The 24,317-nt window shown below is 36.2% G+C and overlaps 1 long non-coding RNA gene across 1 annotated transcript; it reads right to left on the minus strand.

The window, feature by feature from the left end:
- Positions 1–994: 994 nt before the first annotated feature.
- Positions 995–23,964, minus strand: LOC145283472 (uncharacterized). Its single transcript, XR_013868618.1, has 2 exons — positions 23,695–23,964; positions 995–5,013 (listed from the first exon to the last, which is right to left on the minus strand). It is a non-coding gene; the product is annotated as an uncharacterized LOC145283472 (long non-coding RNA).
- Between the last annotated feature and the right edge of the window lie 353 nt (positions 23,965–24,317).

Raw genomic sequence — 24,317 nt, forward strand, 5'->3', positions numbered from 1 at the left:
TGTTTTACATCTTCATTCATTTACAACAATACAGGTAAGGTTACCATGTTTATATATTTCAATGTCATAAATAATTATCTCATTGCTAATATATGATGCGTGAGGTTAGATAATTTTACAAGGATTTTAGGGGGGCATAGTATTCACACAATGTTCCATTGTAAAATTCAAATAATTTAGATTTAATTTCATTTGTGTTTAATTTCATCCATAATTTTAGGAAGATGATACAAAATTCATGTTAAACTGTCCGCGAGATTAATTTTATCTGTCCTAAGATAAGTATTCTTCCAGTATGTATATAAAGTTGTAGTTCATGTTGTTTTGTTTGTGTTTGTTCACAAACTCCTTGTAATAATTTATAGATAGATTTTTCCATAATCATATTTATTCAGAAACTATGTTACTCAAAGTAGTTAAATGTATTCCATTTCGATAATGAAACATTTTACTGAACTGCATTCATCAATGGTGGATTAAGCCAGCTCAAAATGAATTCACTGCATCTCAGTTCTAGCAATGAACACTAAAATGTGATGATCAATTACCAACTCTATATCTGTATTCACTGTTTATTAATATTTGAATAGTCAGTGAAAAATATTTTCCCAATAATACTTGGTTTTCCTTGTATGATTACGGAGATGTATATTTAATTATTGGTTTATTTAACAAGATTCTAACACACTTTTTCATGGCGGTGTGAATGTAAAGAAACAGAAAATATATAAGCCATTTTTATCAATTTATTTTTCTATAAGAGCGAAATATATTGTGTATTCAGATTTCTGTAAACTTAAAACATCAACTACGTATACACACAGCCATTTCATCCTCAATCAAATGGACTGTTTACTAGATGCATAGCAGATCTCAGCTAAAAACATAATTAACAGACAAATCGATACTGATCCTTCCTTTTTGGTGTCTACTGGGCTGCTAAAGATTAAATGTTACATTGAGATTTGTTAATCAAAATCCTTGAAAATCATAGTTTCATTCATGTCTTTAAATTTATTTACAATTGTGAGAATAATCTAATTTAACATAAACTGTAAAGAGTAAATACCAAAAGGAAATATACATATATGACCATTCATGCTTGGCATAATATTTGAGCAGCTAATCACAAAGAAATCATATCGAAAAACAACATTTGCAGCATAAACTGTTCAACCATAATTCAGTATTTAAATCTGACAATATTGATAAAATAATATACCTGCAACAAGGCTTAATGTTGATACTGAATTATAGGAAGCAATGCCTGATAATTCAAACTGAAAAGAATCTAAAAATATTTCCTCTTCCAAGAGTAATTGACAACGGTTGTCATCAATTCAATAAACTTATTGAGTTGAAGGAATTCCACAAACATCATTTTATCTTCAAGAGGAGTGTTCCGTATTCAGAAAGAATTGTGAATAGTACAAACATTTCTACAAGCCTTATGCTAGCAGGAACAGCAGCAGGACAAACACTGCCATTGTACATTGTGTACAAAGCAAAACACCTCTGGTCAATATGGACTGAAGATGGGACAGACAAAGCCCGCTATAATCGTTCCAAATCTGGAAAGTTCGACCACATCACTTTCAAAGATTGCTTTGACTCAGTGGCACTTCCATACTGTAAGAAGCTGCAAGGAAAAAAGGTCCTCATTAGCGATAATTTTCAGTGAAAACATTCTAAGGCAATATGAAAAGAATGACATTAAGTTCATTTGCCTTCCACCAAATGCAACACATTGGTGTCAGCCACTGGATGTTGCTTTCTTTGCACCAATGAAGGTGGCGTTGAGATGGCTTTTCTCCGGGATCAAGAAAGTAGCCAAAAAACTCCAAAGCACTATGTCAAAAAACTTGTTCTCCAAACTTTTAAAGACCCTCATGACAGAAGAACTAACAAACCAAAAAGATCTTCTTGTGGCAGGAATACTTCCTCTTGATAAGCGTCAAGTTCTGAAACGCTTTCTACAAATTCCATCTTATCCATCAGAGTCAATCAGTGAGGTCTTTAGTTTTTAGCTCAAATGACTTCGACATGGAGAAAAATTTGGAACCAGCTCCAATGCCAAGCAAAAAAACTGGAAATTGCTCCGGCAAAGAGCATTTTGCCAAGGCCTGCAACAACATCAGGGAATAGCAGAGATGCTGCTGAAGATGTTCTTCATGACAGCAAGTGTCCAGCCCCAGGTCCTTCGGGGGTCTAAATAACACAAACTTCAGTCCTCCAGCTACTGAGATAGTTGCTTCCTCTTCAGCTGCTGATACAGATACTGCTACCAGTCATACAGAGTCAAGCAAAGACAAATGAACACCGTCTAAGTATGCTAAATCAAAAGACAGAGAAAACATTTTCGATCATTTTGAGTGAAAAATGGCTGGTACAGTATCAGTATATGCCACATATCACATTTTTGCCGAGTCAATAAAGCTTGTGGTTTGTATAGAAATATAAAGTTATGGAGATTTCTGGTCATTTCAAAACATATACGAAAATCAATGTGTACACTCTTGTTTTAATGTTGGATATGCCAAAGTCACCCTGGCATGGGGTGACTTTGACCACCTAGAATATCTGTTAATGATTACTAAGCATGTAACATTTGACAAAATGCCCCTTGTTCTACGTATTCCTGCCCACTTTATTTATAATTTAACATCAGCAGAAATTTTGTGTGCAATTTATTTAAAAAGATTATAAGCATATTGTTCCTAATTTGAACCAAACTCACCCCAGATTATAGTACTCTCCAGAGGAGTGTGGATAGATACTGTCTGCAACCAGGCCAGTGATTAGCTTGTAGATCGTAGCAAACCAGCAGATGGGTCTGTACTTACTAGGGCGTCCTGTTTCACTCATTTTGGGTATGAGGATTTTATCACCCTTTAACAGATATTCTGACTTCTTCACCCCTTAATAGTCAGGTGAAGAAACTGCTATAATGCGTATAAAGTGCTGTTAATTACTTGAGCCAGAAATTGAGTATTATTGTTTATGCCAGGCTTTTTGTAATTCTGGAACCAATTAGCTTTTGTCTTATCATGCCAGTTGTTATATATGGTTCTGGCATTTCTATTTTTTTTTTCATGGATTTTAGTAACATTTAAAATCCATTGAGTCTCTTCATGGTAGGTATCTCATTTTTGATTAGAGGTCTCCAATCCTTCAGTTCTTTCCAAGCAGCTTTTCAACCATGATTGTATCCTTTATTAAGTTTTGGTAGAATAGTTGTGCATTTTGCTTAAACTGTTTTATTTTCAGTTTTCGTTTTATTCTTGTTTTCCTTTTGTCAAATGTTGGAATTCTGCACTCAAATTCCCTTGCTCTTTTTCAGCACCCTAATATTTGTGCAATATTTCACACTGAGTCTGCAGATGATGGTTTGATCTGATAAAATTTCCTTTTGCAAATGTTCAGCTGATTTTGATGCTTCTATTAACAGCATGTTATTTTGTTTTGTGTCCCAGACTCCCATTGGTTTTATTTTGGGAATTTAGAGATCGTTTTTCTGATAATGTAAAAGCATATGAGATACAATTCGGCTCTGTGAGGTATGTGTTGTATGATACAAGTCTTTGGAAAGCAGCATTTTCTATCTCTCCGTTTCATTTTACTTCATTTTTTTTTCAATTTTCTTATTAGTTTATGCAGGATGCCAAACATTCATCTGCTATCTCACATATGCCAAAAGATCTACACTATGCACCTTTATATGTCTAACTAAACTTGATTTCATGTTACAAGAATATTCACAAAATTCTAAAGAATACCACTTTTCCTTGTGTGAATTCTCATATGTTTCCCTAAATTTGATACATCAGAACAAGAATATTCACACATTGTACAAGAATATGGTTTTTCTCCACTGTGTACTTTTATATGTCTTACTAAACTTGATTTATAAGAACAAGAATATTCACAATAATCACAAGAATAAGGCTTTTCTCCAGTGTGAACTTTCATATGTGATAATAAATTTCCTTTCTGAGAACAACGATATGAACACACTTCACAAGAAAATGGCTTTTCTCCACTGTGTGTTCGCATATGTGTTACTAAACTTGGTTTCTGAGAACAAGAATATTCACATACTTTACAAGAATATGGTTTTTCCCCAGTATGAGTTCTCATATGTTCAACTAACTTCGATTTCGTAAAACAAGAATATGCACACACTTCACAAGAATATGGTTTTTCTCCACCATGCATCTGCATATGTATAACTAAATTTGATTTCAGAGAACAAGAATATTCACATAAATTACAAGAATATGGCTTTTCGCCAGTGTGAATCCTAATATGCTTCACTAAAATTGATTCATAAGAACAAGAATATCCACATATCTTACAGGAATATGGTTTTTCTCCACTGTGTGATTGCATATGTATGAGTAAACTTGATTTATAAGCACAAGTATATTCACATAATTTACAAGAATAAGGTTTTTCTCCAGTGTGAGTCCTCATATGTGTAACTAAATTTGATTTCTGAGAACTAGAATATGCACATATTTCACAAGAATATGGCTTTACTCCACTGTGTATTCTCATATGTCTCACTAAAGTGGATTTTTGAATACAAGAATATTCACACACTTTACAAGAATATGGCAGTTCTATTGAGTGAGTTTGCAAATCTTGTCCTAAATTTGATTCCATGGTAAAAAAAATATTCACAAAATTATAGCTTTTCTCCAATGTAAATTTTCATATGCATCTGTAATTGATACTTTGTAGTGCAAAAATGTCCTCACTCTTAAAAACTCTGTCTGTTTGTACAGAGCTCAGTTGTATATGATGCTTTATATGTACAACAGCTGCATAGATATGATTTCATTTTATTTTAGAGTAAAGATTATTATCATAAGATTTTGAAATATTTGTGAAATGCTGGAATCCAGAACATTCTTTCAGAACAAATTTTGCATGCTGTCCAGGTACAAGAATAATTTTTTTTAAATAATTCTCCAAGAATATAATTCAATAGAGGATTTCAATCAGGAACATCTGTAAATAGAAAATGAAATTTCATTATCATTATTTGCATTCACACTTACGCATTTAGTTTTTTTTTATTGTCAGTGTTATTAGAATGAATGCATAATTTTAGGGAAAATTCACTTGAGAAAATCTTACTAGTTGTAGAGATTAACAATTTTTCACCACAAACATTTTTTTCATCCATTTAAAACCAAACTATTTCATCTCACAGCTCATAGAAGCGCTGATCAAACACTACCTAACTTATAAAACAAGAACAACAATTTCCGTATATCTGATCTAGTTTTCTATCCAGATCATCATTTTTTGCAAACCTATGTATGTTATTAAAATGTTCTAACTTGTGTATACGACTTGATTACATTAACACACTTCTTACTAAATTAATTAAAGACCATTGTACTTAAGAAATGGATGTTGATATATATGTGGAAGAACAGTGACATCTCCTTGTAAGGACTAAACTGTCCTGAGAATGATACTGTACAAACTAATTTTTATGAGAAGACCTTCATACCAAACCTTGTCAAAAGCTTTGAATATAGTGCTACTGCCCTAACTACACCAGCTTTGTCCAGTGTACAGTAAATACATTTTGAGATGACCATTAGAATATCCACATTAGACCGAGCTTTATATTGTTGATCTAAAAGAAGGTTAGCATTAAGATTGATTAAATATGGACAGATTTTAGTGAAGAGGAAGATTGAACAATAACTTTTGCAGGTCAGTTCTTTCAGAAGAATTCTGGACCACTGCTGCCACAGAGATAATGGAAACAAAATTTAGCAGAAAGTTGCTGTAGAATTTGTAGAAGACAGCTACTAACTTAGCAGACCGTTTCTTTAAGACTATAGAAGGGATAAGACAAGGCTAACATGCATGGAGATGTACATACCTTTGCAATGATGAACTGATGAAAATAAAAAAGACAAAATAATCACTTTTTTCGGCCATCAGAAAGATGTTTTCAAAATGTACAGTTACTTTGTTAGATGTTAAACTAAGAAAATAGATCTATAATTTAATTTTTTGGAGTCAAATATTTTTTCTACCCACAGAAAAAAACGTAAACATTGTTAAACATATAGCATTAAATTGTAATTAGTAAAATTATAGCCGGTCTTAGGGAAAAAATAGTTCCTCACCAAGTAAGTTGTTTTGTTCTTGTAAAAATTTTTTTCAATCTACAAAATAGATGAATTCAAGGCCATTATCATTCAGATGATGAAAGCCCAGATGGAACAACAGAATTGATGAAGAAAATCCAGATGAAACAACAGAACCTACCACAGCAAAAAAAACAAGAAAGATTGAAATAGCAACTACAAAAACAGATTCAACTACAAGGATGATAAAAAAGGAAGAATCATTTCTCAAAAACCAAACTAATGAACTAATCCCTGATAGTAATACAGCGTTTTTGCAAAACATGATATGGATTACTATGGAAACCTTTATCTATGTTCCCAATAAAGACAAAATGTTTAATGTTTTGCTGAGAATGTAGCAGATTGGGGGCCTTACAATTAGGTAGCAAGTAGGTTGGCTAGACAAATAAGCATGTTTGTACATTTAGACTGGAGGTATTTTTTGAAATTTGGAAATATTTTTTGAATTTTTGAATAAAATAGTTTAAAAAAATAGTAAACATTTCACAAAAAAATAACAATCGAGCCAGATTAAAACAATAAATAATAACAAAAGTGAGCCTAATTTTCAAATAAAACATGTAAAGACCAGTCACAAAATTAAAGAAGAAATTAGGCACTGCATTTCAGTTGGAATAAAATGCATTCATTCATGGTACTTCTAAAATAATGCATTGTTTCTTGCTTTATCTCGTCTGCCACTCTGCCATAGCTTCAAAGTCTTGCCGCCACCATGGAACCACACATATTTCTCACTCAACATGCATTTTTCTATCTGGTCCTTGCCACATGGTGCATTTTTTTTATGTTTCTCTTCCATCACTGTAATGTCATTTGATACACTGGCTCAGTCATTTGTATATGTCATGTGGATGCTGCTAATACAAATATGTCAGCAACTCTGTTACACTCAGCTTTTTATCAAGAATACATACAGCCTATGTGCCTTGCTAAACAAATTATTAACAAAAGAAAAAATCTGGGACTAGATTACGAGGTAGAGTTTAAAAAGATTAAAGATGCATTAACATCAAACCTTTTTATGACACAACACAATCAAAAGTTGGATATAATTGTAGCGAGTTACGCCAGTTCATCCAGCATTGAAGCATGTATATTCTACATAATATCTGACAGCATGCATTCTCCAGGGATGATGTTACCCATTACTGCAAGTTGTAAATAGTTTGTTATTTGGTTGTATTATTTTGAGTTTCAGTTTGGTCAGAATTTAGAATGTTACACGAATGCTGAAAACTATACTTTATTTTCTTTTATTTACATCTATCCTCTGTCAACCTTGCTGAACACTGACAAGTCATAGCTGACGAATCTATTTATGCTTTAAATAAAGCTGATTTATTTATAGGAGGCAGAAGAATGCAGAATTTACAATTAGGTAGAGAGAGAGCATCTTTTTTTTCTTTTTTTCTAAGACTTTGTACCATATTCTTTTTATCTTTAACCAACAGGCTCAAATTTAAGAATATTTTAAGCATAATATTAACTACATTATGAAAAAAAGAACAAATGAATTAGTTTTAATTGATAAAATACAGGAAAGTAATAAACAAAGTAACTGGTAAGTAAAGGAAATACAGAAGAAAATAAAAAAGCATTTAGCTGCAAAGATTATTGAAGCTGTTGTCAGTTGACTATGTATCATAATGTATGGCGACGTCGCGTAGACAGTCCTGCAGTCAAATAGAGAGAGGAGGTAGCATACATGTCAAGGGAGAATCAGGGTTAAACAGGTAGAGAAACAGTATCAAGTTGAAAAAATAAGTCTGGGATTCTTCAGCAGATAAAGAGGCATATCTGTAGCTAGTGACATAACCACAGCAAAAGATTTACAGAGGGTCCCAATTCTTATTATAAAGGGAACTAACAATGCAATTAAACTAAAACGGGAGATGTCCGATAGGGAAATTACAAGAAACAGGAAAGATAAATGGCATATCTTTTGCAAATAAAGATAATTATAACATTTCAGATAGGGACTTGAAGTGGGGGTTCCAAAGAAGTTTGTGAAAGATCTTATACTCCTGCTACGAAGAAACAGATAATTATTGAGACCTTGCAGAAAATACAAGAGAGAAGACTGTCATGAAATAGTTCTCCAGGAACAACATAGAGCTTTCACTTTAGCTACAAGGAACTTGAGGAAAGCGAGAAAGAGGCAGATAGACAGACTAGAAAGTAAAACAAAGCAAATAGAATTTGAAGTTAGGGATATTGTGTATTATAAGAACCACCAACATTAGAGTAGCATTACAAGTTGATTTTTTCTTTTTAGATAATTGTTATTTTATCAACTTGCATGAAAAGAGCTATGTAAAAGATACTTAAAACCGTTTGAATTATGCAAATACCATCAGTAGTTTAAAAGTTATGAGAATTTAAAGTGTCAAAATTTATGCTTTTCTTTGGACATTTTTTTGTAGAAAAAGTGGGCTAAATTACGCACCTCAACATTTCAAGAAATTCGGTAATTTCGCCACCATTTATTTATTTTTCAAGCTATTCTCATGAAATTTAGCAGTCTTATGTAAAATTGTATGCTCTTTCTGATTATGCAGTAAAATCTAATGTATCTCTTTACCATAAGCCATGAATTATAAATTGAGATGTACAAATTTCAATTTTTTTAAAACTGGCGCATGGTATCATACAATGGGTGTCTATTTATGAACAAAGCTAAGTATTATAGTAGTATGTAAATAAAGCTATATTGTAAATAGGCATTTTCCTGCCTCCTCAACAAAGGAGAGCTTAATCTTGGGTGTAGCCATTGAATGCCTAAAGAGCATTCATGGCCAGTATTTACTACTCCCTTCAAAGACAAAAATGGAGTAGATATGAATTAATCTCAGAAATATATCAAAGAAAAATTTTCATATAGATTTTGGATTTCTGTAAAAGATGGAAATTCCCATAATCGACAAGAATTTATGCATTTTGGGACCAGTCCAATTGTTAATTTTGTTAATCCTCTCTATCTGGCACAAAATATACCCCTATTTTCTGCGATGCAACCCTAGATACCAGGATACCAGGAATCCTGATAAGCAACAACTACATATTCACCAGTTGATGGCATTTTTTGTCATTTCTATTCTGTTGTTTTACTGAAAATTCAAGTTTGTAAACAAAGAAATAAAACGGTAATTTTTTTACCTTGTTTCTACCTTAACATTTAAAATTACTTCTATAGGTTTTAAGGTATGCTGAAAACGAATATCGCATTTAAATTTCTGCAAATAAATAAGGATATTAAGCAATGTCATTTCTTATGTTATCGCTGGTGGTCATCTTGATACGCGCAAGCGCAACCCCGAGAAACTATGCACAAACGCGCATACCCAGATGGCCACCAGCAACAACATAAGAAATGACATTGCTTAATATCCGGAAAGCTACTTATTTGCGGAAAATTTAAATGCGATACTCGTTTTCAGTATACTCGAAAACCGTTAAAAGGTAGTCATTTTAAAGAAAAATGTTAAGGTGGAAACAAGGTAAAAATTTACAAAATGCATCACAATGAAATTTTTTATTGAACTGCCTAATTATTTGTATTATTATTATTATTTAGATATCCTCAGTTAAAAAAAACGGGTTTGTTTTACAGATTCGAAAAAATAGTCTTGACAATGAATTAAAAATAAATTCAAGTTTCACGATATCTTTTTTTATTTAATTGTTAAGTAAAAGTACAGAATAATTAAAAAACAACCTTCCTTCCCCATGTTAAGAATGAGTTTCTAAATAACATTATTTCAGCATGGTAGCATAAGTGCACAAGTACCTTTTATTTGTTATGCTTTTTTGCTTTTTTGACCACTAAAAAACACAATTCTACCTTAAGTACAAATAAATAGTTAAACGCATGTACTTAGTAAATTTTGTTGTTTTTTAATGCTTTTAGTGCACGTGTACTAAAAGCGTTAAAAACAACAAAATAGTATTGTTTAGAAATCAAATTTGAAAAACTTGAAAATAATTTTTTTAAATTGACGAACTCAGCATAAAAAATGACTAGTCTAGTAAGATGAAAGCAGAAACGGTTTTCTATTTTTAAGAGAATGCTTTAGTCAGCTCAGTGCATGGCGCGCTTAGCGACCATTTTTCCGTAAGCGAATTTGATTTCTATAAAAGATAACATTTGAAATAAAATTCCGCGCAATTAATAATTATCAAATATTTACATATTATACATTAAAATAATTCAGAAGCTATTATTTATATGAAAATGGATGATATATGCAGATTTATCTCATCAATTTTGAAATAGTCTTCATCAACTTTGCTCGGTCGTAACTTTGCTTCCTATTGTTGTAAAAATAAAAATCAAACATCAGTAGAGATGGACTTCTTTGTTTATATAGCTTTTTTATTTTTCTTTCTTTGAAGATTGTAATGCTGGGTATGGGGCAGCCAAACCAGCTGCCAACATTGCCCCGCTTTTTTATTGAAACCAACCGAGAGCTCTTTTTAGTATCCTCGCTGTTCCCTTATCCAATCAAATTTAACCCCGCGCATGTGTCTCCAAACGTAACATATAAAATGAAAACATTGAAAAAAGTGTTTCTCTTTTTGTCGTCATTTTTTTGCCAATTTTTCATTTTTAACTTGGAGCATATAAACATTGAACGCAGAAAATAAAAATAAATTAACATCATTGGAATGCTTATTTTATTCTCTTTCCATCAATATAATTCTTTTAAAAACTGACCAACAAATATAAAAAGATATGACTTGTTGAAGCACATTAGGTATGTAATATTGCCGATGTCCACGAAAATACAGCATACGCTTGTAATGCTAATTAGAGTAAATAAGATGGCTTCCATTTTATGTGATATTGGAGAAGAATAGCCCTGTAAGTTATAAGATTAAGAATCAGCTTAGGAAAACAGTTATAAAGGCTCATGCTGAGCATCTTCATGGGGCTGATGAAAACAAATGGGATATTCCATTAGGTAAATCCAACGTACGGAAGGCGATGTTGGTGGCCTCTGTCATATCATTAACATCGTTCATTGTTTTGCATGCTTTTAACAATTCTCTTTCCTTTTGTTACAGCCTATACACCTGTACTTCTTTATGAATAAAACCTTGTTCACAGGTTATCATTCGCATTCTGTGTTGACCTCACTACAATTTATTCATCAAGAAATCCGACTTAAAATGGACCAGTTCTTGAAGCCACAGCTTTTCGATGGTAGCCCTTCAGCGCCGGTTTCTTCAGACCATTGAACACATTGGCTGTGCACATTTAACAAGTTCCTAAATGCTATCAACTGCCAACCCACTGACAAACTGAATGTCCTTATTAACTATATTTCACATCCAGTACACAAACTAATAGCAAATTGTGACTCTTATGAAGCTGCCATCTCTAGACTCCAATCTCTTTTTGTAAAACCCTCAAATATTGTACATTCTAGGCATCTTCTGGCAACTGCTAAACAGAAACCTGGTGAAACTATTGGTGACTTTTTGCAGAAACTGGACTCACTAACCATCGATTGTCACTTCGAGGAAGTAACTGCAGAAGAACACCATGATCAAGCAGTTCGTGACACCCTCATAACAAGTATCCATTCTCAGGCAATCCGGCAAAGACTCTTAGAGAGAACACTCACATTAAAAGATGCCTAAGACTTAGCCCATTTACTAGAAACAGCCCAGAGACAAGCTGAATCTTATATCAACCTCACACCATGTGCGCCACCGCCGAACCTTCAGTGTCTGGCAAAGTTCCTGTTACTTCAGAAAACCTTTCTGCTGCGACTGGAGAGAAATGCTTCTTCTGTGGTAATCAATGACATCCACGCATTAAGTTTCCTACTTGTAATGCAGTTTGTAAACGTTGTGGCAGGAGGGGGCATTTTCAGCTACTCTGTCGATCAAGCCGCGTCCCTAGGAAAGTAACCTCTGCCTGCGAACTATCAATCGCATCTGTAGTAACTGCTGCATCACCCGATTTCCTAACTTTTTGTGAATGGGATAATCCTAGAAGCCCTTGTGAATACTGGTAGTTCAGAAAGCTATATATCAAACATTATCCATAAATATGGCTGGCCAAAGCAAACTTCCTGCAGGAAGATATCAATGGCGTCCACAGACTTGTCAAGCTACACTTTAGGTCACTGCTATGTGGCATTATCATATGAAGGATTTACATACCCACATTTTAAATTTTCAGTCCTCTCTTTGCTCTGCTCAGATGTCTTACTTGGACATGATTTTCTCAAACTACATTCTAAAGTAGAAATACCCTTCGGAGGTCATAGAGATCCCTTCACCATATGCGCCGTAATGGCGTCCCGTCTTATTTCCCCACCATTATTTGAACATTTAGCATCTGCTCGCAAGCCCATTGCTACAAAATCCAGAAGACACCCACCGATCAATCAATAGTTCATTCAAGCTGAAATTCAAAATCTCCTAAAAGATGGTGTTATCGAACCCTCTTGCTCTCCCTGGAGAGCACAGGTATTAGTAACCACTAACAACCGACACAAGAAGCGCCTTGTCATTGATTACAGCCGGACCATCAATCTGTTCACTTACCTTGATGCTTATCAATGCTAGTCCACAAAATTGCTCATTATTTCATTTTTACTACTCTTGACTTACGGAATGCGTATCATCAGATACCGATACTAGAAGAGGAGAAAAAATTCACAATTTATAATGAAGCCTGTTGGAACCTATACCAATTCTACCACATTCCACTCGGTGTAACAAACGGCATATCATGCTTCCAACGGTCTATAGACAACTTAATAAAACAGGAGATCACCAACCTGTTCGCATATGTCAATAACATCACTATATGTGATCATACTATGAAAGAACATGATGAAAACCTTAACCACTTCTTAGATGTTGCCAGGAAACACAAAATAAGTTTCAATGAGAACAAAAGTATACGAACAGAGAAAATCACCCTCTTAGGGTATGAAGTGTCATTGGTAGTTGTAAAGACAGACCCTGAATGCTTCTAGGCTTTAAGACATCTACCTCTACCGCAAGATGTGAAATCACAGCAGCGGGTCGTCGGTATGTTTTCATATTATGCTCAATGGATTCCTCGCTTCTCAGACAAAATTCGACGTCCAGCACAAAATCGAGTCTTCCCTCTACCAGAATCCTGCTCAACCGATTTCTTCAATCTCAAAGGGCACCCCCACTACTGCTGTTTTGATCTCCCCCTCAGGGTTCCTTACTACATCACCTGTACCCCTGCCAGTCTAATATATAAAAGGCAAAATGTGTGTGAGTGTGTGTGTGTTTGTATGTCTCACAAAAACTTTCAACAGACGACAAAATCAGTATCGTTTTAAAGCTTGGTCTCTCGAACAACAAATATAAAAACATTGGCCAAAAACATTAATTCCTTCACTCTCCACTGGGTAAATTTCTACAAGAATTGGGGGGGCACCTCTTTCATCAACATTTTCACAAGTCATCATCTCCTTTCGATTGACTACCCTTAATTCCAATGTTTGAGACTTCTGGTTTTGCCATGGACACATCAGCTAAGACGTTACATTTTTTTTTTCACCTTCTTTTCCTTCTTTGCATTACAGGTTCGAGTCTGCCTTCCTAAGATAACTTTCTTTTTAACACCTCTCTTCACCTGGGTGCTAACTGTTGTTTGGATTTCCCCCCTCCTCACTACTACTACTTTTTTTTTAACACCCCTCTTTACCTGGGGTTCCTTACTACACCACCTCTACACATCTGGACAACACTGGGTACGCTTGCTAGTCCAGTTATAGAGAGAGTAGCTGGACACCCTACATTGTCTGGTTGTATAATATGCATAAACATATTTTAATTTATGCAAATTGTGTATGTATTATTATAGAATCAATCCTTTATTGAATATTATATATTACAAGGAATAATTTGCCAGGTGAACTAATTTGCAAAAACTTTTTTAAAAGAACGATAACATTGTTCATCAAATTCCGTCTTTGTTTGTTCACAATATCACATCAGCTGATATTTGGGCTTGACGATAACTGCACTGGAAAAGTCACTTCTGATTAATGCTTAGTTTTAAAATATGCAAACAAAGAAATGATTTGTGGTGATTTTAAATGGGGCCTCTTCTTTTATCATAAATGGAACTCGTTAATAAGAAAAAAATAAAATAAAATGGTGAGGTACATCCAGGCTTGAACAAAGGATTATTTGCTCTACCACTGAGCTATATGTTAACATGGCAATAAATCTGTTTATTTTTTTCTTCCAAGAAATGATTTGCTGAGATTTTATTATCTCACTTGGCCGATGTAACATAAGATATTTTCCGATAAAATGTCTTCTTTTTAATCTATAAGAAAGAGAGTTTATTTTTAGGATCCAAATTTTTCGATTTTTGATACTTATCAGATGAATTTCTGTATAAAAGATATCTAAGAACACTGCCAGACATATAAATCGATTTACATATTTAAAAAAATATTTGGTATTTTTTTTTTACGAATTAATCTAGCATAGTTTACCTCCTAAAAAAAGAAATCAGAATCTACTTTTTTGGGGCTAATATGTTTCAATGGCTTTTAAAGATGATATAAAAGAAGGAATTTTTTTAAAATATAAAATTTTAACGTTTTAGAGTGGGATCACTTTCCTATGTAAATTTAATGTAAAATGGGCACCCACTTCTTGGCCATGTATCATAAATGAGACATGTAATCGTTAGTATTTTTTTAAGTTTGGTGGCAGGAGGAGGGGCAAAATGAGGGAACAGGGTGGGGTAGTGTAAGTTACAAACATTTTAAAAATATGTAGAAACACTTCAAAACGTGGGAGGGGGATTTTTTCTTTAAAGATTTGCTTTGAGAGGGTCTCGCTGATAAATATTACTTAATTAATTATTATTTCCCAATATTTTCCTGGCTGTTATAGGATGGCCATACACAATGAACACTCCCACCTTGTATTTTTCTTTCTTTTGGAATTTTTTCAATGGATTACGCCTTTTTTATATAAAGGATTTTTCATTTAATCTAAGGGAAATAATGTTAAGACATTTATTATCCAATGTATTCTGTATTGTTTTTACTGATCGTCGTCATGTTTGTTTTTTCTGCACGCAAATGACGACTTGTGAATCCATAAGGAATAAATCGGAAAATGTAGGTCTTAATATCATAAGAACTACTTGTAGACGACAATTTTAAATGAATTTGAAACAGGCCAGAATACCTCTAAAAATCAACTTCATTTGGTCTTTACTGACACAAATACAGATTTGTTTGGAGAGTGAGGAAATTAGCGAACACGTGGAAAAAATCAATTATTATAGGAGGTAAGAAACATTTTTTAAATTTTGAGGAAGTGTAGGGAAAGTTGAAATGATGAAAATACTCAGATTTGGCTAAATAGAAGTGACAATAACAAATAAGTTTAAAACTATAAAACACACTTAAAGTATTCAAAAACACTTAAACTTTATCGAATTTAATTTTGTTTTGTTTTAAAAGAAGTATGGGGGAGTGATCTAAAATAAGTGACCACATGCAATCAACCATGATGAAAAATACTTGTTTGAAGTAAAAATGTCAACAAAAATGTATTGATTAAAAAGGCATAAAACTTCTAGTACTTCTGCAATTTACGAACCATACTAAAATAATGTTATTTAGAAAACCATTTTTCACATTCGGAGTGAGCTTTGTTTACTATTCAATGTATTTGCAGGTAGGCTCTTCGCATGTCCAGGATTGCCGTGTACGCTGCTGCCACTCACTCAGTTTATGTTTGCAGACATCAGTCCCCGCCGTGTGTGGTTGACGTGTTCATTGAGTTTCCCGGTTGGACCTTCTGTTTATTCTCTTGCCTGACAACCATCAGGGGTATCAGCCCCCTTTGGTAGCCCGAGCTCATCTTCTGGGTATGGAACCAGCCAGCCAATATCCATCCAAACCTGGAGTTCTGCTTTGTACTGCCCCCTAAGTCATGCGGGAGGAAGATACTCTGTTAGCTAATTCTGCAAGGACATTGATGTCTGGTCACCCGACCACTTCCAGGACGTGGTCCACATGTTTGTGCTCTTGTTATATTCTGCGTGGAAGTCCGGTTCATCAAGAGTGATTGCTGCACAGACCAGTTCCTCAGGTTGGGAAAACCTTACATCACAGGTGCCGTCCACGGTGATTCCACCCAGCTGTGTAGGAGAAGGTTGTATCCAAGAAGCTCCCTGTTGACCATCAATGCCTTCACAGCCAAGGGGGAGGGGGCATCGCCAACGCTTATATGAACAATGCTCACCCCCACAACACACCAGCAAGCCTCTGCCAATGGTTAATACTGGGACATTCCGTTTCTTCCATGCGGTGCAACATTTCTTGTGTATGAGGGTTTGGGTGCATCTGGTGTCAACCAGCACTGAGCGCCTATACCCATCAACTTGCACTGTCACTACAGGGAGCGCCTTATTCAATGTTGCTTTGGGGAGGGTGCTGACGCCGCGGCTTCCTCCCCTTCCTCGTTTTCCAGAGAATTCTGCGCTACATGGCCTAGCTTGTCGCATCGGGGACAGTGTCCTCGTTTCAGTGCTCCATAGTCTGGAGTGCGCTTCTGCAGTCCCTGGCGAAGTGGTTGGGGCCGCCACATTTTTACTCCATGGGCTCTCTGTAGGCAATTCCAATACGTCAACCGCTGCCGAGACCTGCTCCACATATGTTCTTTAGAATTTTTCAGGCTCTAACCAAGAACTCCTCCAACCCAAGCTCATTGAGCTTTGAAGACGCCCGCAACACCGACAAGCGTCATCCGGGAGCCCAGACAAAAAGCACATGCCAATATGCGGTCGCTTGCACCGCCGAAGGGAACAGCAAGGTTCTTCAGGTCAGCAGACAGACATCCACTGACCCAAGCCGATGTTCAGAGAATTTCCTCCAGACAACAAAAGAGTCCGCACCAAATGCTCCATATAACACTTGTTTTATCTGCTCCATTGTCGCCTCATCCCCGAGCTGCTGGTACACGGCATAAGCCCCCTTAGTGAGCCTCAATGGGATGACCATAGCTGGATCCTTAATTTTGCACCACTGGCAAATGCGCTCAGCCTTCTCCAGCCATTCAACCACCGAAGGATTAGCTGGGGACCTGTCAAACTCTGGTATCAGCTTCAGGTAGAATCTTTCCATGGTAAGAATGTACGCCGAGATAGCTTGTAGTTGCAAAGAAAAAGAGTACACAAAAACTCAGCTCACTGCAGCAGCGTCGTCCATCGGTCCTTTCTGCAGACTCGTTTTCACGTCTGTCGGCCATCTGCTCCAGTGGCCTATTTTTATAAAAGACAGTCCTCCAAATTTGCATACGTGCGCGAGAGCATATGTAATTCTGCGAGACTGCATTGTTATATAACGCCGCAGATGCCATCTTGGACCCTTTTCAGCATTAGGACGCTGTGTCAGCAAAGCGCTCACTGAGGCAGTTTAAGGGGTAAGCCTGCATTCCCACAATTTTCACCACATACCTACCAGTTTGAAAAATTCTGCACATGATTTTTAAACAAACAAAATTTTTTTTTAATATTGTTTACGGATGCTTTTGATTATATGGGGAAAGACATTAGTTTTAGCGTCCCAAATTTTTAAAACGATTATTTCGATTGTATTTTCATTGCAAGTTGGAATCGTTTTCAAAAAAAAAAAATGTTTTTCTAATATAAAAAATGAGACAAAAAAAAAACTGAGTGAGTGGCGGCAGCGTACACGGCAATCCTAGACATGCAAAGAGCCTACCTGCAAATACATTGCTGTGGCCGTTCCAGACAGTTAGATCAAAGGGACTCGCTATTGTTTAATCAGGCTGGAGTTTGGCCTGAATGTAGCCCAGACATTATGACAGCGATTATGCAGCTGATCCGGCGTCAAGATAAAGCCGTGTGACAGGCGACGTTATCGTATATTGATGACATTTTTGTGAACGAGAGCCTCATGTTTGCCCAGGAAGTGAAAGAACACTTTGAGAGCTTCGGGCTGTCATGCAAGGAGCCAGAGCGCCTGCAAGATGGAGTGAAAGTCCTTGGCTTGCATGTGAGCAGCAACGCAGACAGACTCCACTGGGGAGAGGTGGTGACATCCTGGAAGTTCCATACAACATCACGCGTCAGAGCATTTTTTTCTGTCTGCGGAAAACTGGTGGACTACTTCCCCGTGTGTGGGTGGCTCTAGGTGGCAGTGGAGGCCATAAAGCGACGTGCAACTTCCATGTCAATGGGATGGAATAATGAGGTGCGCGATCCCGCCCTGTGAAGCATGCTGGTGGAAACAGTGGCCAGAGTGACTGAGAATGACGGGAGCGAGTTTACAGCTTGGGTGGACGCCAGCTCACTCACCCTTGGTGTTGCTCTGGCGGTCAATGGATTTATCGTAGAAGATGCCTGCCGGCTTCGGCCAGAAAATGACGCCGGGCACATAAACCTGGCTGAACTTGATGCTACACTCAAAGGGGTAAATCTGGCGCTTCAGTGGCAGGCCAGAGTGCTACACATCGTCATAGACTCCACATGCGTGCATCAGTGGATAACCAATGCCGGGAAGTGGGAAAGCACGGTTGACAACGAAGGCATTGCTATCCTGACCAAGATCATCAAGGAATTCAACCTGGCAGTAGATGTGACACTGGTGCAGTGCTGTCAGAATCGCGTGGATCACCTTACCAAAGTGCCACGTGTTGACTGGACCTTCCAAAAGAAGTGGATGCCTTGGCCGTGTTGCTGACGTCCATTGTCAAAGCGGGTACCCTGGTGTAAACCGAACCTTTTACTTCACCAGGCTGATCAACCTCTGTGTCAAAGAGGGACGTAAAATCTGTTGTGAGGAGCTGCAAAACCTACTGGTTGATCAACCCAGCACCTGTCCGGTGGAAGAAGGGAAAATTGAGTGTGAGAGGAAATTGGAACAGGCTTGCAATGGACGTAAGTCACCACAACGGTGGGCATTTTTTGACGCTCATCGATTGCAGACCGTCCAGATTTGCATTGTGGCAGCCCCTTCACTGGAAAGTGTCTTCCTTGAGCGTGGTGCCCCTTCTGAGATACTGACAGACAATGGCACCGCTTTGTTAGCGAGCAGTTCAAACAGTTCACAAATGGCTGGGGTTACGTCTGCGATTTCAGTGCACCCATGTGCCTAGCAGGAATGGAATTATTGAGAGAAACCACAGGACTATCAAGACCATTGCAGCTAGGAGGGGTGTACAGTGCCTGAGGTGGTCTAATGGCATGTCACCCCTAAGGACGGCATTTAACCCTCTACCGCGCCATCCGAAGCACTGCATAAGTACCATGTCAGGGTGAGAGGCGTGGAGACCAGCCCACCAGCTGAGCCAAAGGCAATAAGAGAGAGTATCAAAGAGGGGGATGTCTGGTTAAGTGCACCACAGGCCCCGTCATATTTAGGATTTTCGATCGACATCACAAGCGCAGCTGCCACTCAGCAATGAGAGCAAGACTGGATCCAAGATCAGTGAACCATCATTTGGTTTACGCTGACTTCGTTGGACAGCGACCCTGAGATTAGCAGCTTAGGTTCACCGACCCTGAAACCGAGAATGAAAGCACAGGCGAGGAGGAAGCCCCCAGTCCCCCTCTCCAAAGAAGCACCCGAAGAAGAAGATCACTGCGTCCCTGCCCTCTCTGTGATAATATCAGGGAGGAGTGTTGCAAATTTTGTGGGAGCGCAGGCTTACCTCTTAAACGGCCTCGGTGTGCATTTGCCGATGTAGCGTCATGATGCTGAAAAGGGTCAAAGATGGTGTCTACGATCTTATATAACAATGCAGTCTTGCAGGAATCACATGTGCTCTTGGAGGACTGTCTTGTATAAAACAGGCCACTGGAGCAGTAGCAGTGTCAGAAATCACCATTAAAAATGTGTGATAAAAACTTGAATAATTTGACTTCCTATCTTTCTATCTATCTACTTGAAAAATGTAATTCAAATTAAAAGCATTGCCAGGGCCGCAAGAAGGTAGGCTCTCTCTACCACGCTAGAAAACTACTAATACCCGAAAGTATCCTGTACCTCTATAAGGCCACCATTTGCCCATGTATGGAGTATTGCTGTAATACTTGGGCTGGTGCATCTGCTACTAGTCTCTCGCTCCTAGACAAGTTTCAAAAGAGAGTCGCCAATCTGATAGGCCGTGAACTGGCATCTAAGCTTCAGCCTCTGTCCCATCGACAAAATGTTGCATCCCTCTGCCTGTTCTACAAGTATTTTAATGGTGAATGCTCTGACGAACTGCAAGCACTTGTGCCCCCACGACGTAAAGATCCTCGACAAACCCGACAGGCAGCTAAATTCCACCCCCACACAGTAGAGATCCCTAGATGTAGAAGATCTTTCTACTCCAGTAGTTTCTTCCCCAGAACCACTAGACTTTGGAATTCCATTCCAGGTCCCTGCTTCCCCAACTGTACTGACGTGCAGAGGTTCAAGTGTAACGTGAACCAACATCTTGCTGCCCAAATCCCTACATAGTACCCCAGTAGTTATTGCCTCTGATAGTAGCCCCCTACACCAAAGTGGCAATGTGCCTTGTTTGGGGTGAAAATGTAATAAAAAAAAAGAAAGAAATAAAAAAAACCTAATTTTCTTTTCAATTAAAGGTGCAAAGACCAAATTTAAAAAAAATAACAGGTTTTGGGGGGTTTTTTTTCATGGAGGTCACCACTTATCAAAGCCCGGCAGCCACTTGAGGATAAGGGTTATTGCGTGTACAGAAAATGATAGCAAATTATGCAATATTTGTTTTTTAAATCGGTTTTCTTTTAAAAAGACTTAAAGAAAATCAACAAATTTTAACTTACTTCGATAATGATAATATATATACATTCCAAATAGTCAGTTACCTATAAAAAAAATACTAATCAATAGATATTTCCATTCTTCATTGTTAAGAAGTTATCCATGTTTATATTTTATATTCCATATCCTTTTTAAATAAAATACTTTTTTAAGCAAGGATTCAAAAAAATGCGACATCAGATGTTTTTCATAGTTGAAATAAAGGGAGACAATGTCTGTTTTTCTTTGAGTTGACATCTTTGGTGGCTTTAAGCACCAGAATTAATGTCTCTTTCTATTGCATGCTGTAAACAAAAGTTAGTAAATATGGGCCACTGTAGTTGAAAATTCCCCAAAAATTCTGATACATCTACTGGAGCAGACAGGGACAGATGTGAAAACGAGTCTACAGAAAGTACCGACAGATGATGCTGCTGCAGTGAGCTGAGTTTTTGTGCTCTTTTTCTTTGCAACTACATTGTATTCCGGATATAGTTTCAACGCCCAAGCAAGACGATTTGAGTTTTATATAATAATAGGTTTGAAAGCCATTTCGCGTAGCCCAGTCATAAAATACGCATAAATATATTTAATTTATCACATTATTATAGTTACATTGTACCCAATAGTGTTTAAAAAAAAGAAAAGAAAAAAAAAATCTTATTTTTTCTTTTGAGAGGGGGGATTCTAATCCCCCCTTTATTGCTCTAATTTATAATTTAATTGGTGGGAGACACGGAGGAGGGGATGCCGCCACTGTGTCCAACCCTCCCCCAAAGTGAAATTATAAATGAGAGCAAAAAAGGGAGATTTAAACTCCCCCCCCCCCCAAAAAAAATAAAATAAAAATAAAATAATTAATGAGACTGGATTAACTTGTTTTGGCAACCAGTGAATTTATAAGGAATAAATAGGAAAATGTAGGTCTTATAATATCATAAAAACTACTTGTTGGCGGCAATTTTAAATACGATATTCGTTCGAAACCGACCCGAATACTACTAAAAACAAAAAATAAACCTTCCAGGCCACAAAAAAAAAAAAAAAAAACATGCAGACATTAGCACCCACCTAAAACAGGAAATCTAAACTGTATGAGTAAAATAGAAAATAAAATGGTAAATATCCAGATACGCTGCAACAGAACACCAACCACTCTAATTTCTTTTTTTACAGGTAATTGAGGTCGCTGACAACGAATCTGATAGTCAAACTTGGGGCAAATTTACTGTTTGCATGGTATTAACTCCTGAACCCACAAACTACTTTCCACCATTTTGCAACTTCTGTTTACGATACGCACGCGCGCTGTAGCATAAATGATGGCTTCAACAAGCAAACAACGCTACATGCGCGTGAAAAATTTGAAATTAGATGAAAAAGAAATAAAACAAAAAAAGAAAAGCACACCAAGTTGTATGGGAGGGAGGTGTAATTTAATTTTTTTTTTTTTTTCTTCCAGAACATAGAATTTTCTAATTTTCAAAAATACATTATAGCATTTTTTGGGTGGAAAATTTAAAATTAGCTGAAAAAGAAATAAAACAAGAAAAGGAAAGCACTCCAAGTTTGGGAGAGGGATTAATTTAATTATTACTTTTTTTTTTCCTGGAACATAGAATTTTCTAATTTTCCGTAAGTAATGCACCGACATTTACCAATTAGAACACCATTTAACATTTTTCGAAGATTTTACTGTTTACATTGGGGGCGCGAGCGGAGGAGGTAGTGTTAAATGGTGTTCTAATTGGTAAATGTCAGTGCGTTACTTACGGAAAAACGGTTAACTAAACTGCAGAAGCACCTATTAAGCCACATAAGTTCTATAATTGAATCCCCCTCCCGCAATAAAAGAACGAAAAACATAAAAATGTTTGGTGCTTATGTTTTTATAAATCGCATTAAAATAACGTGAGAGAAAAAAAAAGGGTCCCAAAATTTGTTGTACTTTTCTTTAATTGTAAGTCATTAAAAAATGTCAGTCCTTAATTTTTTGATTGATACGCCATGTGAGAAGGCAGTTTGCTAGGTGAAGCATTAAGCAAGCCGTCGTTTATGCTGCAGTGAGCGCGTAGCATAAACGTAAGCTGCAAAATTATGGAAAGTAGTTCGTGGGTTCAGGGGTTAATACCATGCAAACGGTAAATTTGCCCCAAGTTTGACTATCAGATTCGTTGTCTGCGACCTCAATTACCCATAAAAAAACAAAAAACAAATTAGAGTGGTCGGTGTTTTGTTGTAGCGTATCTGGATATTTACCGCAAAAAAAAAAAAAAAAATATATATATATATATATATATATATATATATATATATATATATATAACTACTTAATTTACTCACGTAAAATTAATATACGAAAGTATAGATTTATGCGTAAAATTTAAATATTTATTTCAAAAGTGCTCAATACGTAGGTAAAATAAAAACGATAAACAACCACAGAATTCGCGCATAAGCCTGAGGAGTCCTGGAGTGGATGAAACGCGGAATATTCAGTGTAGCTTAATCGCCATATATATTCTACATATATATATATATATATATATATATATATATATATATATATATATATATATTCACCGACGCTAAAGAAAATGGAAAGTCAAATCAGATACGAGTCTTGTTTGAAGAATCTGTCATCGACGTTAATCTGCACTTTTATCTTGAAAAGTTAATGAAAAAAAAAAAACTGAGAAAATGCTTACCTTTCATTGCAGAAATTCAAAAGCAAAAAAAAAAAAAACACCACCAGATGATCCCTGTCTGTTTTTTTTTTTTTTTTTTTTTTTTCTAAAACAGGAAATCTTGTCTGTTTGGTGGGATTTCTTTAGTAAATCGATGCTATTTCTGTTTTGTGTGTCCAATTCATGATTGAAAAAAATCAAAATAAAAAGATGAAAAATAGATTAAACGTGAAGTTGTTTAAAGACAAAAAAAATTGAACAATGCAAGGTCATTGGAAACGGTGTACACCTTATTTCGTTCCTTATATAAGAATGTCCGTTCATTAATTACATGTGGAGAAACGTTTTCCTATCAAGTTACGTTAAATAATAGAAAATGAATACGAATTAATGAATATATATTTGTTTGGCAAAAATCGGCGTAGTGAAAAGGAGAATAACAAAAGAGCAGAATATCTTCGGTTATAATTACAAGCGAAAACTGCAACGAATAAATAGTGACGTGACAATTTAAATTCTTTGGACAAAACGAAATAAAGTGAGGAGAGGAGGTAAAAATATATTTTACAGCAATCGAGTTAATTTCTTTTAGACTGAAGATTATTGTAACGTAATTAAAACAAACAGAAGAAAGACCTTATTAA

Source organism: Euprymna scolopes, chromosome 8 (assembly GCF_053919585.1).
Source record: "Euprymna scolopes isolate OS-2025 chromosome 8, ASM5391958v1, whole genome shotgun sequence".
Lineage (NCBI taxonomy): Eukaryota > Metazoa > Mollusca > Cephalopoda > Sepiida > Sepiolidae > Euprymna > Euprymna scolopes.